The 13,300-nt window shown below is 40.4% G+C and overlaps 1 pseudogene; it reads left to right on the forward strand.

Moving 5' to 3' along the window:
• The window catches only part of LOC124259642, a 39,406-nt pseudogene extending 26,548 nt beyond the window's left edge, over positions 1 to 12,858 (forward strand).
• Positions 12,859 to 13,300: the final 442 nt, after the last annotated feature.

Here is a 13,300-nt window from a genome sequence, read left to right on the forward strand (position 1 = left end):
TGTCAACACCTCATCGATCATAACCCAGCTACAGACACATATTCCTATGTCAACACCTCATCGATCATGACCCAGCTACAGACTCAGACACATATTCCCATGTCGACACCTAATGGATCATGACCCTGCTAGGGACATATTCCCATATCGACACCTAATGAATCATGACCCAGCTACAGACACATACTCCCATATCGACACCTAATGGATCATGACCCTGCTACAGACTCATATTCCCATGTCGACACCTGATGGATCATGACCCTGCCACAGACACATAGTTCCCATATCGACACCTGATGGATCATGACCCTGCTACAGACACATATTCCCATGTCGACACCTAATGGATCATGACCCTGCTACTGACACATATTCCCATGTCGACACCTGATGGATCATAGCCTTGCTACAGACACATATTCCCATATCAATGCCTAATGGATCATGACAATACTCCAGACATATATTCCCATGTCGACACCTTCATGGATCATGACCCTGCTACAGACACATATTCCCATGTCGACACCTAATGGATCATGACCCTGCTACAGACACATATTCCCATGTCGACACACCGAACGGATCATGACCCTGCTACAGACACATATTCCCATGTCGACACCTGATGGATCAAGACCCTGCCACAGACACATAGTTCCCATATAGACACCTTCATGGATCATGACCCTGCTACAGACACATATTCCCATGTCGACACCTAATGAATCATGACAATGCTACAGACACATACTCCCATATTGACACCTGATGGATCATGACCCTGCTACAGACACATATTCCATGTCGACATCTAATGGATCATGACTTTGCTACAGACACATATATAGACAGGTTTACTGTTTCTCATGGCAGGTAAAGAGAGGTGTGAAGTGATGGGAATTTAGGTTTACAGTTGGTTTATCTTACAGAAGTAGAAGTTGTTGAGAATTTTTATCTTTCTCTTGCTGTAGGTGAAGTGAAGAGAACTTGGGTTTGATGTTGCTTTGAATTTGAAGTGAGGGCATATGGGGTTTAACACTGAATGTTTCATTCTCTCATGGTAGAGATGTTTGTTGTAGGTGTATGTGTATCTGGATGACATCAATGACAACGCACCAGAGTTTGTCTCCAAGGAGTATAAGCAGTCCATCATCGAGACAATCGACATTGGTGCACAGATCCTACAGGTCTTTGCCACTGACGAGGATGTCGGAGCTAATGCCGCTATTGCCTTTTCCATTGTACCAGGAATGGGAGATTCAATGGGTAAAACATTTTTCAATAATTAATGTCTTCATCAACAAAATTCATGTTTAACTTAGGTCGTAAATTGATTAATAGATATAAAATCATCAAACGGTTTCAGTAATATTTCTATATGTTTTATTCTCTTTGTTCTATCATGTGAAGTACAAAGTGAACAGCAGTTTGCTCCTTCTGTTCGTCCTTCGTGACAATGACTGCATGTGAGGCAGTGTGTTTGGGGTGTCAGTGAGTGTGTTGGGTGTAAATCTGCCTTGAGCATGAAGGAAACCGTATTCCTGTTACATCAAGTCATATCTGTTTAATGTGGGAAGAAACGTGAATGTATTGTAATCTTATGACCCAGCATGACCCTGGAAACAGAATACTTGAATACATCAACATTATGTTTGATAACCTATTCATCAGTGATGCTGCTGAGACAGGAAAACAGGTGTATATTAATCAGCTATCAAAGTTAGATGTGAAAGTTAATTGTTGTGTCTTGTTTACTTCACAATAAATGAGAACAGGAATCATAAGAAATAGAATTTAAAATTTTAGTAAAATGTTTTAGTTTTGTTCTACCTGAATAATATATGGAGGATTAATGAGGTATAGGAATTTAATGAGGTAAAATTAAATTAATTGATCATATGTGGACTCCAAAATTGGGTTAACCCTGTATATTCAGCATGAGGAGTGAAAGCTTAAAGCACAAACCAGAAATATCACTCCAATAGCATTATACAACAACGTTGATGTTTCTGATGCAGGGTACTTTGACGTGGGTGCTACATCGGGTCGGATCACTGTCAACCAGGGCCTGAGGGGCAAGGCTGGAACCTATGTGTTTTACGTGATGGGGAAAGACCTGAACGGTGACCCAGCAGGGCTAAATGACACTGCCAAGGTGACCATCGATGTCCTTGAGGCCACCAACTCACCACCAGTATGGATGATACCACCTTTACAAAACTATACCATCGAAGTCCTCGAGGTAGGTGTACAAACATGCTGCTAACGTTTATACTTTGAAGTAGCAAGTAGCTGTGACATCTTTCAGGTGATTTGTAACATAGAATTACTGTAGTGAGACAGAACATGAAAAGAGCTTTCTTCTGCTGATGGTGTTTTATCAATGATTAGAGACCGTTCATAATTTATGGCTAGGGGGGGGGTGATGATGATTTTTATGGCGAAGCATGTACAATGTGAATGACACCCCCCCACCCCCTAAAATTTATGTACAAAATAAGTGACCCACCCTGCATGTCATGTACAAAATCAATGCCCCCCCTCCCCATAATTTCAAAGCATAATTTTACACACACACACACACCAGTTAGTGTGTACAAAATTGATGAAGCCCCCTACCTTGCCAGAGCAAAATGGGTCACACACACACACACACACACACACACACACAAGGGAGGTAACCCTGAGGTCTAACTCTTATCTTCATTTTTTCTGTTCCCCCTTAACATTACCATCTACAGGTCACTTTTAAGAAAACAAAAATGATTTGTATTACTTAAATACCAGTAGCTTGTGTGAACATGATCGACAAACGCAATGTTCAATGTTCATGCCTGCCAGTGGAATATCTATGTGGTGAATTGCTAAGGTCACTCTTGGTTATCATGCTTATAGTCCCCACCTACCAATATTCACCAGATACGTCAGTTCAGTTGCTATACCTCTCGACAGATGAAGCTGACATATATCCCAGATGCACGGATATCTAGTCAAATCTCTCTGTAATGTTTAATCTACAGAGTCAGTACCTGGGCATGTTGGTCTACGATGTGGAGGCAGTGGACAATGACAACAGCAACAGTGGCGTTGTTGACTACGGCTTCTACTACCGCGGCAGCTACACCATCAGAACCCCTGAGTTCAGCATTAACCCAGTGACAGGGGTGATCAAAGCAGAGATTGTGTATGACAGGGAGGCTGAGCCAAGATATGTGGTAAGTAGCTAGTAATCCCATCTACAGATCTGTGAATGAAGTAAATAACAACACCATTAATTGGATATATCTGTTGTGTAGGATAGTATTAAAGATATTTTTATGATAATGATAAAGATAGTTTAAAGATTTCATGATCATCAAAGTAATTCTTTCTACAGTTAGATGTTTGTGAAAGGAAGTGAATGAACACCTGATTACTGTAGTCAATCTGTCATGTTCGTGAATCATTCAGATAGTTGATAATTTAAATAATGTTCCAAGATTTATGTGATTTTGTTAAAGCTACAGTTGTATTGCTTCAGTGACTGTGTGTTGTTTCAGTTGCTGCTGTCAGCTAAAGATCGTGGAGATCCCGCTCTGGAGGCCACTCGCTTCCTTACTGTAGAAATCAAGGATGTCAATGACAATGTGCCCAAGTTCCCGATGAGTGTGAGTATTTTCCTGGGATTGGCATTCAGGTTTATAAAATATAAATCAAGCTAGTCCATGAGGTCTGGCATCACTGGAGGGCTACTTGTCCTGACAATTTAGTTTGCTTGGCTAGCAAACCAGTGTGAATTTCAAGCACTGAATTGATCCCATGGGATTTCCAGGACACAAATAGGTCCCAATGCACACAATAAGGGTTGATGAAGAGGTCCCAGTGTGTCATTTGTCTGATGTGTCATTGATGCACATGAATATATTGGAAGGTTTGACCAAGGCTCAGTTTGCTGGCTGCCATGATGTAGCTGGTATTTTACTAACTGCATTGAAGACAGAAAGGATGGGGAAAAGAGAATCCATGACTGATTGTGTGATGTTGTACGATGGAGGTGTGGATCGTTGGGCATGCCATCAGTGTTGCTCACTGTTTAGAGGCCCAAAGTTGAAATACAGCTGTGGTATAAAACAACATTCTTTTACTTTTCCCTCACATTAACCTCCTGGATGATTAATGTGTCCATTTCATATGTTATTGACACTCTTGTCATCAGTATGACAGTACATTACCTACAGGACAAACCATAGTCAGTTTCCCAAAAGGGTTTAATAGATGATGTATCTATATTCATGGATATAAGTCTGAATGTAACTTTTGTGTTTCAAAACTATTTTGGTATCAAGTTAGTGTCATAAATATTATGTAAGGATAATATATAATCTACCGGTATGTAATACACATAGAATGTTTGTAATATATGTAGTGCACTTATTCATTATACATGTGCAATAACTGTAGTGTAAGTAATGCTTGTATAATGTTACATATGTAATTCATATGTAATAATTGTAATATATGTAATGCATTTGTAATACTTGTTATGTGTGTAATCCCCTATGATTTCAGGATGGCGAGACAATTCCCTATTCATTCAGTATCCCAGAGAACTCAGGACCAGGAGACACTGTTGGCACTGTCACCGCCACAGATATAGACACTGTCAGCACAGTATACTACTCTATTCTTGGTAAGAACATCACATGAAATCTAATCTCTGTTAATGCAAGTCTGGATATTTATTTATCAGTTTTATGAACAAGCTCATCTGATGTTTATATATCTCACAAGACATGCCTTTTGACATGGATTCTGTATTACTTGACACCCATGTTAAACACTTGTTGCATTGTAATTACAAGTGCCTAAATGCAAACGTTGCACACATGCTAAGTTTTGGGCAACAGCTATTCTTACTGTAATCCTCTCCTCACTAAATTGCCAGTATATAGAGGAAATCTGAGAGTTAATGACTAGTATTTATTATTTAGAAGACATGGATACTGGAGTACCAAGAGTTTAAATAGTGATGTCTTACCTAGTTTATTGGCTAGTTTTTAGAAAGTGACAGAGTACTGAGGTGCTGGTTTGTAGAGGGTGACATTACTGAGGTGCTGGTTTGTAGAGGGTGACAGAGTACTCTGGTGCTGGTTTGTAGAGTGTGACAGAGTACTGAGGTGCTGGTTTGTAGAGAGTGACACAGTACTGAGGTTGCTGGTTTGTAGAGTGTGACAGAGTACTGAGGTGCTGGTTTGTAGAGTGTGACAGAGTACTGAGGTGCTGGTTTGTAGAGAGTGACACAGTACTGAGGTTGCTGGTTTGTAGAGTGTGACAGAGTACTGAGGTGCTGGTTTGTAGAGTGTGACAGAGTATTGAGGTTACTGGTTTGTAGAGAGTGACACAGCACTGAGGTTACTGGTTTGTAGAGAGTGACACAGTACTGAGGTTACTGGTTTGTAGAGAGTGACACAGTACTGAGGTTGCTGGTTTGTAGAGAGTGACATTACTGAGGTGCTGGTTTGTAGAGGGTGACAGAGTACTCTGGTGCTGGTTTGTAGAGTGTGACAGGGTACTGAGGTGCAGGTTTGTAGAGAGTGACATTACTGGGCTTACCAGGACACATGCATCACAAAAGATTGAATCTGTATTTGAATGGCATTCAGGGCAGCTCTACCTCTATTATGTCTCTGTATTTTGTAACATTAAAGATAAGCGCTAGACCTGTCAACAGGGGTTATATACTGCACCATGTAACTGTGTTAAGAAACCTCTTCAACCATACATTTTAATAATCATTGCATGAAGATTTCTTTGTGAACTAATATGAGAAAATATATTTACCCTACCTTGACAATATGTCTGTTGTGTGGCTTCAGCTGGTGATAGGGACACATTCGGTATTGACAACAATGGAACAATCTACCTGAAGAAAGATGTCGATCGTGAACAAGTCTCCTCCTATACTCTGGACATCATTGCCAGCAACAACATCAGCGACTACTCTGTGATAACGCGTCGCAAACGATCCACAAATCCTAGTATTGTAACTGTGCGCATTGGAATCACTGACGTGGAGGATGAGAAGCCTGTGTTTACTTCTTTCAATGGACCAAACGGTGCACAGGAATATTATGGATGTGAGTTTGGGGTTTGGTAACTTATTTTCATGTATACAAGATACTACTGAATGCATGCAGTATCATTTAGCAACAATATTCTGTCATCATTGTAGTATACTTGCAGAGTCTTCTTGTAATGTAGGCTAGATGTGATTTTGAAACAGCTTAGGTTAAAATATGTAAGAGCAGGATTGTGCTCTAGTCTACAGCGCATTGTTTGTCCATATCGCCAGTACCACTCTGATAATGTATTCATAAACTGCCAGACTGGTGTGCATCACTGCCGGTCCATATCGACAGTACCACTCTGATAATGTATTCATAAACTGCCAGACTGGTGTGCATCACTGCCGGTCCATATTGGCAGTACCGCTCTGATAATGTATTCATAAACTGCCAGACTGGTGTGCATCACTGCCGGTCCATATCGTCAGTACCGCTCTGATAATGTATTCATAAACTGCCAGACTGGTGTGCATCACTGCCGGTCCATATCGACAGTACCACTCTGATAATGTATTCATAAACTGCCAGACTGGTGTGCATCACTGCCGGTCCATATCGTCAGTTCCGCTCTGATAATGTATTCATAAACTGCCAGACTGGTGTGTATCATTCATTGGGATCAGGACTGCCAGGTAACCAGAGCTTACTACAGTTTTAAGTCTGTAGGACAGACATCTTTTGGTTTATTGTCTTGTCTTGAAGTTTGGAAGCAGTCCTGAAATTGGTGTGGTGTTAAATGTGACTCATTTCTTTGCACCATTCCAGGTATCAGCTCCACGGCACCATTTGGTAAGAGCGTGGTAGAGGTTGCAGCCACTGATGCAGACTTCAATGGTAGGGCAGGCATCTCCTTCTCCCTGACTGCGGGGAAACACTGGGGATATATTTGCTGTTGACCCAGTAACAGGACTTATTACCAACAAAAATCTCCTGGGCAGCATAAGCACCAAAGAGTTCTACATCAACGTCACAGCAACTGACAAAGGCAACCTGACCACGAATGCTCCTGTCAAGGTGGGACTTAATATTCTGGACCTTTAAAACCCGCCTTCATGATGATTCTGTACTTATGTTTATACCTATGTTCCATTAATCTGTAAGTTTAACAGTTGAATGTAGAATAGTATGAATAACAGGTATAGTATCCAGGTATGTAATACTTGATTCACATGGCAAACGATAACAACCATTCAAAGGCCGAACATTCCCCACACAAATATTTGTAATACCTGTTTCCATTCAGGTAAGCATTTATTATTGATATTTCTGAAGAAATTGTTGTGCAGTTGTATGTGGAGTACAGTCTTGCAAAGTGTTTACATTTTTCAGATATGTTTTCATATATGTATTTTCAGATCTTTGTTGTCTCGCCAGAGAATGACGCGAAGATTGTAATCAATCAGAAGTCATCTGAAGTGCGTTTGTTCATTCAGCAACTGAGAAGGTAGAGTTCCCGACACCTGAACGTGTCTTGTGCACACCACTGTACTGTCACTGCTTCAGTCGAGTCACTTACTCATGCTGGTATGGTGATATATACTGCAGCCGCATTAAGGTTTCTGTTATACTGGGGATTGTAAATGCTGTAGATATGTTACTTTGGTTTGTAAGTGTAAGTAAATTTTTCCATGATAATGTGGAGTGTAAATACGGCTGCCATATATGTGTAGATTGTAAAAATGCCTTAAAACCAAATCAGGATTTAATAATGTTCTTTGTATATAATGATGTTCCTTACATGAAAATGCAGGGACTCCAGATTAACAAGGTTTGGTTTATAGAATCTTTACAGTATAGCTTTGCAGTTGTCCTCCTATTACCATTAACTGGGTGTGTGATTTGTCTGCAGGTTGATACAACAAGACAAAGGAATCCAGTACGTGTGTGTGACTGGGATCAGTGATCACGTGACAGGGGCAGGACGTGTTGATAACACAAAGTATGTTCTAGTGTAGTTGTTTGTCATGACACTTATCGTTCACAATAACAAACCTGGCTTTGCTCATGTTACATATCTGTATGCCATCAAAGAAAGGAGTGATTGGAAATGCCATATATAGTCATTTGCTAAACTTATGGAAACTACGTGTGTCTCAAAACATACAAATTTCTTTTACTGTTATACCATTGCATGACATCCTTTTATATATACTCTTCAAAAAAAAGAAACTTGACAAAGGACAAATTTGAATTTTAGGACAATATTTGACACAAACCAATCCATGCTGAATCCCAGCATGTGGGGGAATGGTTGCCGACGACAAAACGTTTGAAAAAAGAAACGTTTAACAAAAACGTAACGTTACACGTTCTGTAGTGCATCGATAAAAGCACACTGCATGAAATGCATGAGCATCATGAAATTGTGTATCACCCTGAGCTGAAGCCTATGACTGTAGGCTTTAAAAAGCCACACTAATGATACCCCATGATTGCTTTAAGCCACTATAGTCGACAAGAGAATGAAAAGACTGACAAAAGCTCAATGACACAAAGCCATCGACCGTTTACAAGGACAACATCGCAGCATGATGTGGCAAGGCACTTGAGCGTGTCCAGACATACCATATCAAACCTATGGACCCGATACAAAAATACTGGGGGCATTAACGACAGACCCAGGTCAGGTCGACCTGGAGTTGCCACCGCTGCCCAGGATTGCCACAATCGGTTGAGACATTTTCGTTCAAATACCACAGCTGCATCATCCACAATAATTTATATCCCTGGACTGCACCGAATCTCCGACCAGACAGTGCGCAATTGGCTATGGAAAGCCAGACTTTTTGCCAGAAGACCAGTTCAACGTCACGTCGTTCCCTACATCAACATCAACTGTTGATCATTGGAGCATGACAATGCTCGACCTTACGTTGCATGTGTTTGACAGGTCTTCCTCCAGCAATGTTCAGTTGTTACCTTAGCCTTCTCAATCACCGGATTTGTCCCTCATTGAACATCTATGGGATACTTTTGATCAACGCTTGCGACAGGGCAATCCACCACCTCAGACACTACAAGAAGTGCACACAGCACATCAGCAAGAGTATCAAAACATTCCTGAAGACAGCATTCGGCATCTGCTTTCTTCTATGGGTCACCGCTGCCAAGCTGTTATCGATGCTCATGGTGGTCACACCATGGATACTGATATTTTACTCTGACCAAGTGGCTTTAATAGTCCTCTGGGGTTTTACCAAACACTTTCTGGATAATCATATTTTGGAAATTTGTAAAGTGATGATTTTACTGTAACTGAGCAATGATGTCATGTTTGAATTATATGCACTCAGTAAGTGAACTCCAAAACACCATGTATAGTTTCTTTCTTTGAAGAGTATATATACACATGTGTGTCACATTGAAACATGACATCTAGATGTGTAAAACATGGAAGGATTGAGAGGAAGTATGCAAAACTGTTTAAATGTGCAGTATTCAGACCAAGAAATATCTTTGTTTCTTTGGAAATCATTTTCAACCCAAATTGTCAAATGTTTTCGTCCCTATTTTGTCCACACCCTAAGGGCAAGGAAGTCTAGTCACATTCATCAGTGGTGCCACAACATGTACCTATAAACGAGGAATAATCTGAAGAACACAAAACCTTGATACGCTACATTTGGTTGATGTTATATGTACGTATGTTCTTTCAGGACTGACGTGTTTGTAACAGCAATGTACGGAGGAGGGAATTCCTACAAAGTCTACAGTACTCAGGGACTGCTAACCGTTATCAATGATGCCCGTAGTTCCAACCTCAGTGGCAGCTACAATGGCCTGTACATAACGGGGACTGGTGTAAGTAATGGATCATACAGTATTATACATTACTGGGACCAATGAAAGTCTTTTTCCACAACAGCAGTTGAAATTGCTGGAAAAGGATAGGAGTTTGTCACTGTATGTTTGAAGAGACAGGATAGAATCTATCAAAGTAATATCCCACCTAATTTTGTTTGTAGACACGAACACAGGAGGAAGACTTGTCAGAATACACCCCAGTTCTGGCTGTGCTCATCATCGTCATCCTGCTCGTCATCATGGCCATCATCCTGCTGTGCCTGGCATGCTACTGCATCGCCGACTCGTGAGTCCAGTCTTCTCTATTGTCACTACATCACTGGAGGATACGCACTGGCAGATCCACCAGTGCATGTAGTTCCAATTTCTCTAACATTTGGATAGGTTAAGACTTGTATTTCAAGTGTTGTTTGAGGAAATATAAACATTGCTTTTGTATAGTTACCCAAAATATCAATGACATAATCAAATTGATCATGTCATAGAATTGTCAACAGTAGATAATAACAGAGTACATATTCCATTTTTCATTTTCTCCTTTCATTTTCATTTTAGGAAGAAAAAGAAGCTGAGAAAGACAGAAGCTCGTAAGTTATACTTTTCACTGTTTCTAAGTGACAAGATGGCAGTTGGAGTGTAACCACTAAGATGGTTCAGTATTTCATCCACCCTTACAGTAGGGATAAATATAATAGAATTACATTCCTTTCCCTGTGTCTGTGTCTCAAGCTTTTATATTATCATGCAGTGCTTCCCAAACCAGGATCTCAGTTGTAAAGAACAGAAACTATTGCCAGCCTATTTAAAACTATAACAGTGTCTGTTGTTCGACAGCATCTCGTTAGCTGATGTATTTTGACATCCATTCCACCTTAATCTTATGTATGTTATTCTGTTTATTGCAGGACGTTTCACAGTGGTGACACAGGAGGTGAGTTACACAGGCTGATAAGGTTGATATTAAATAAGCCAGTTGGTTTGTAAGAGGTTGAAATAACTATTGCTCATTTGTTTCAAAATGCTAAATAATGATTGGTCAGAAGATATTTACACAAGGACTAGACTGTAACTGTAAAATATGTGTTTAGAGTCCTCTTGCTGGCATTCATTATTGGACTTTCTTGTAAGCATCGAAGTGCAGGGATTAATATCAGTATCATTGAGTTGGAGGCTTGCTGTGATATCTGTATCCAGTAAAGTGCTGTTAATCCAGGGACTGTGCAGATGTTTATGATCAGTTCATCTTTACACACCCACATTTCTGTGTTTGTCACAGCCTGTGAAGAATATCAGTCCTGTGTATGACAACCGAGCCTTCTATAGAGAAGAAGAACCTGTCCGGGCACCCATTCCTATTCCTATTCCCAACCCTAACGATGACTATGCTGTGGTGCAGAAAAAACGACCTCCAAGTGATGATGTCCTTCCAGTAGCTGTCCCCGTAGTGATATCTCAGTCTTACACTGAACCAGCACAAGCCAGCTACGAGGGCCCAGTGCCCGTCATTGAGACCACAGTGGTGGAGGATGAACCGCCTGTCCAGCAGTCCTATGAACCAGAGCCTGTTATTGTAACAGAGATCGATCCTGACCCTGAACCTCAAGTCATAAATGTCCCTGCTCCAGTCCTTCAAATCATAACCCAGCAAGAAGATCCTGAATTCAAAGCTGTCTACATTCCTGATCCTGAACCCCAAGCTGTCTACATTCCTGATCCTGAACCCAAAGCTGTCTACATTCCTGATCCTGAACCCCAAGCTGTCTACATTCCTGATCCTGAACCCCAAGCTGTCTACATTCCTGACCCCGACCCTGAGGACAACTATATACCCAACCCTGAACCAGTTGAAACTGTCTACATTCCTGACCCAGAGCCACCAACAACGTACCAGCCTATCCCTGAAGTATATCCCGAGGAAGGCATCGAGGAAGTAGTGGTTGAAGTCAAGGATGACACGCCACCATCTACGCCCCACTATAGCCCTCCCCCAAGTGCCAGATACAGCCCCCTGCCGAGTCCCTCCTACACACAGACGCAAATCATACCACCTTCCCTGCAGCAAGACGATGAGAACATGGCCACGGATTTGATGTAATCACCATTGTATAGAACCAGTGTGGCATATAACATGCTTAGCAGATACTAAGAGTAGCAGGGGAAGCCACTGTAATGGCCATAACCTATGTACATATTGTAATATATGGAAGGTCACCAAGTCTCTCAGCTGTAAAATTCATACAGTGTCATAAAAGACTTTACATAGGTACTATGAAGAAGGGAAATTTGAATACCATACAATGCAATGCAGTTTATACATGTACTTTGGGAAAAAAAGTAACAAAAAGTAAAGTTTCCTGTCAAGCCGTTCATTTTAGTTCACTTTCTTAATGAGTTTCTGTTCTTTTTTTTGCAATCAGTTTTGTTCTCTTCATTTGCTCCTTGGACATGGACCCGTTAATCTGTATCTTATACCCATGTGTATGTAGTTAACATAACAGGTAAACTTCCTAGCTGTACAAATAGTGTATTTAATCTGTGATATATGGTGGAATATTTGTGTTGAAGTTATAGCCAACTGAGTCTACATTTATGGCATTTATTTTCAATCATTTTTTTTATCACATAATCAAATTTCAGTCAGCTAATTATTTTGCATCAAAACTAATCAAAACATATTTTGTTTTATGATGTATTTTATTTCATTCATGGAAGTGAGGATACATTATTATGCTGCAATTGTCTGTGAATTTCCATCTTGCATTGCTGTGTAGTTCAGTATCTTGAAATGTGCTATGTTTTCTCCCATGTTATTTAGCTGGGATCCAGCTAAGAGGTTCCAAGGTTGTACTGAAAACTAATTCTATCAGATGTTTTATAAGGTTTTGATATATATATATATGTATGTATGAAAGATATTTTTTATAGAATAAAGCACTAAAGTACATTATTGTCCCACTTGCTTTCAACAATGAACAAGAATAGACAACCATGTAGAGGCAGGTAAAGGTACGAGATGACTGAGACTGTGAAGAGACTACAGAATGCCAACACATACATCTTGATAATACATACACCAATGTCTGAATTCACATTGTAAACTGGACAAGTAGTGACATACATTGTTGTAATGGTTTCCCCAACTGGCACTATGGTTTTATGACCTCACAATGTTGAATGCATGCTATTGTACAACAACGGGTCTTGGCTTGGATTGTTAGTCCCTATACTTTCAGAACATTCAACATCACAATGTCCAAAGACTCTTCGAGTGGTAACCAATACTTTTGAAACATTTCTTTTGGTGTGTTTAACACTCACTCCAGCCATGTTACAGAAGCTGTAAATGTTTAAGTGAATATGTTACATGTTAGCCTAGCTACACCAGC

This window comes from Haliotis rubra, unplaced genomic scaffold, assembly GCF_003918875.1.
Source record: "Haliotis rubra isolate DU_JTF1 unplaced genomic scaffold, ASM391887v1 Scf730, whole genome shotgun sequence".
NCBI lineage: Eukaryota > Metazoa > Mollusca > Gastropoda > Lepetellida > Haliotidae > Haliotis > Haliotis rubra.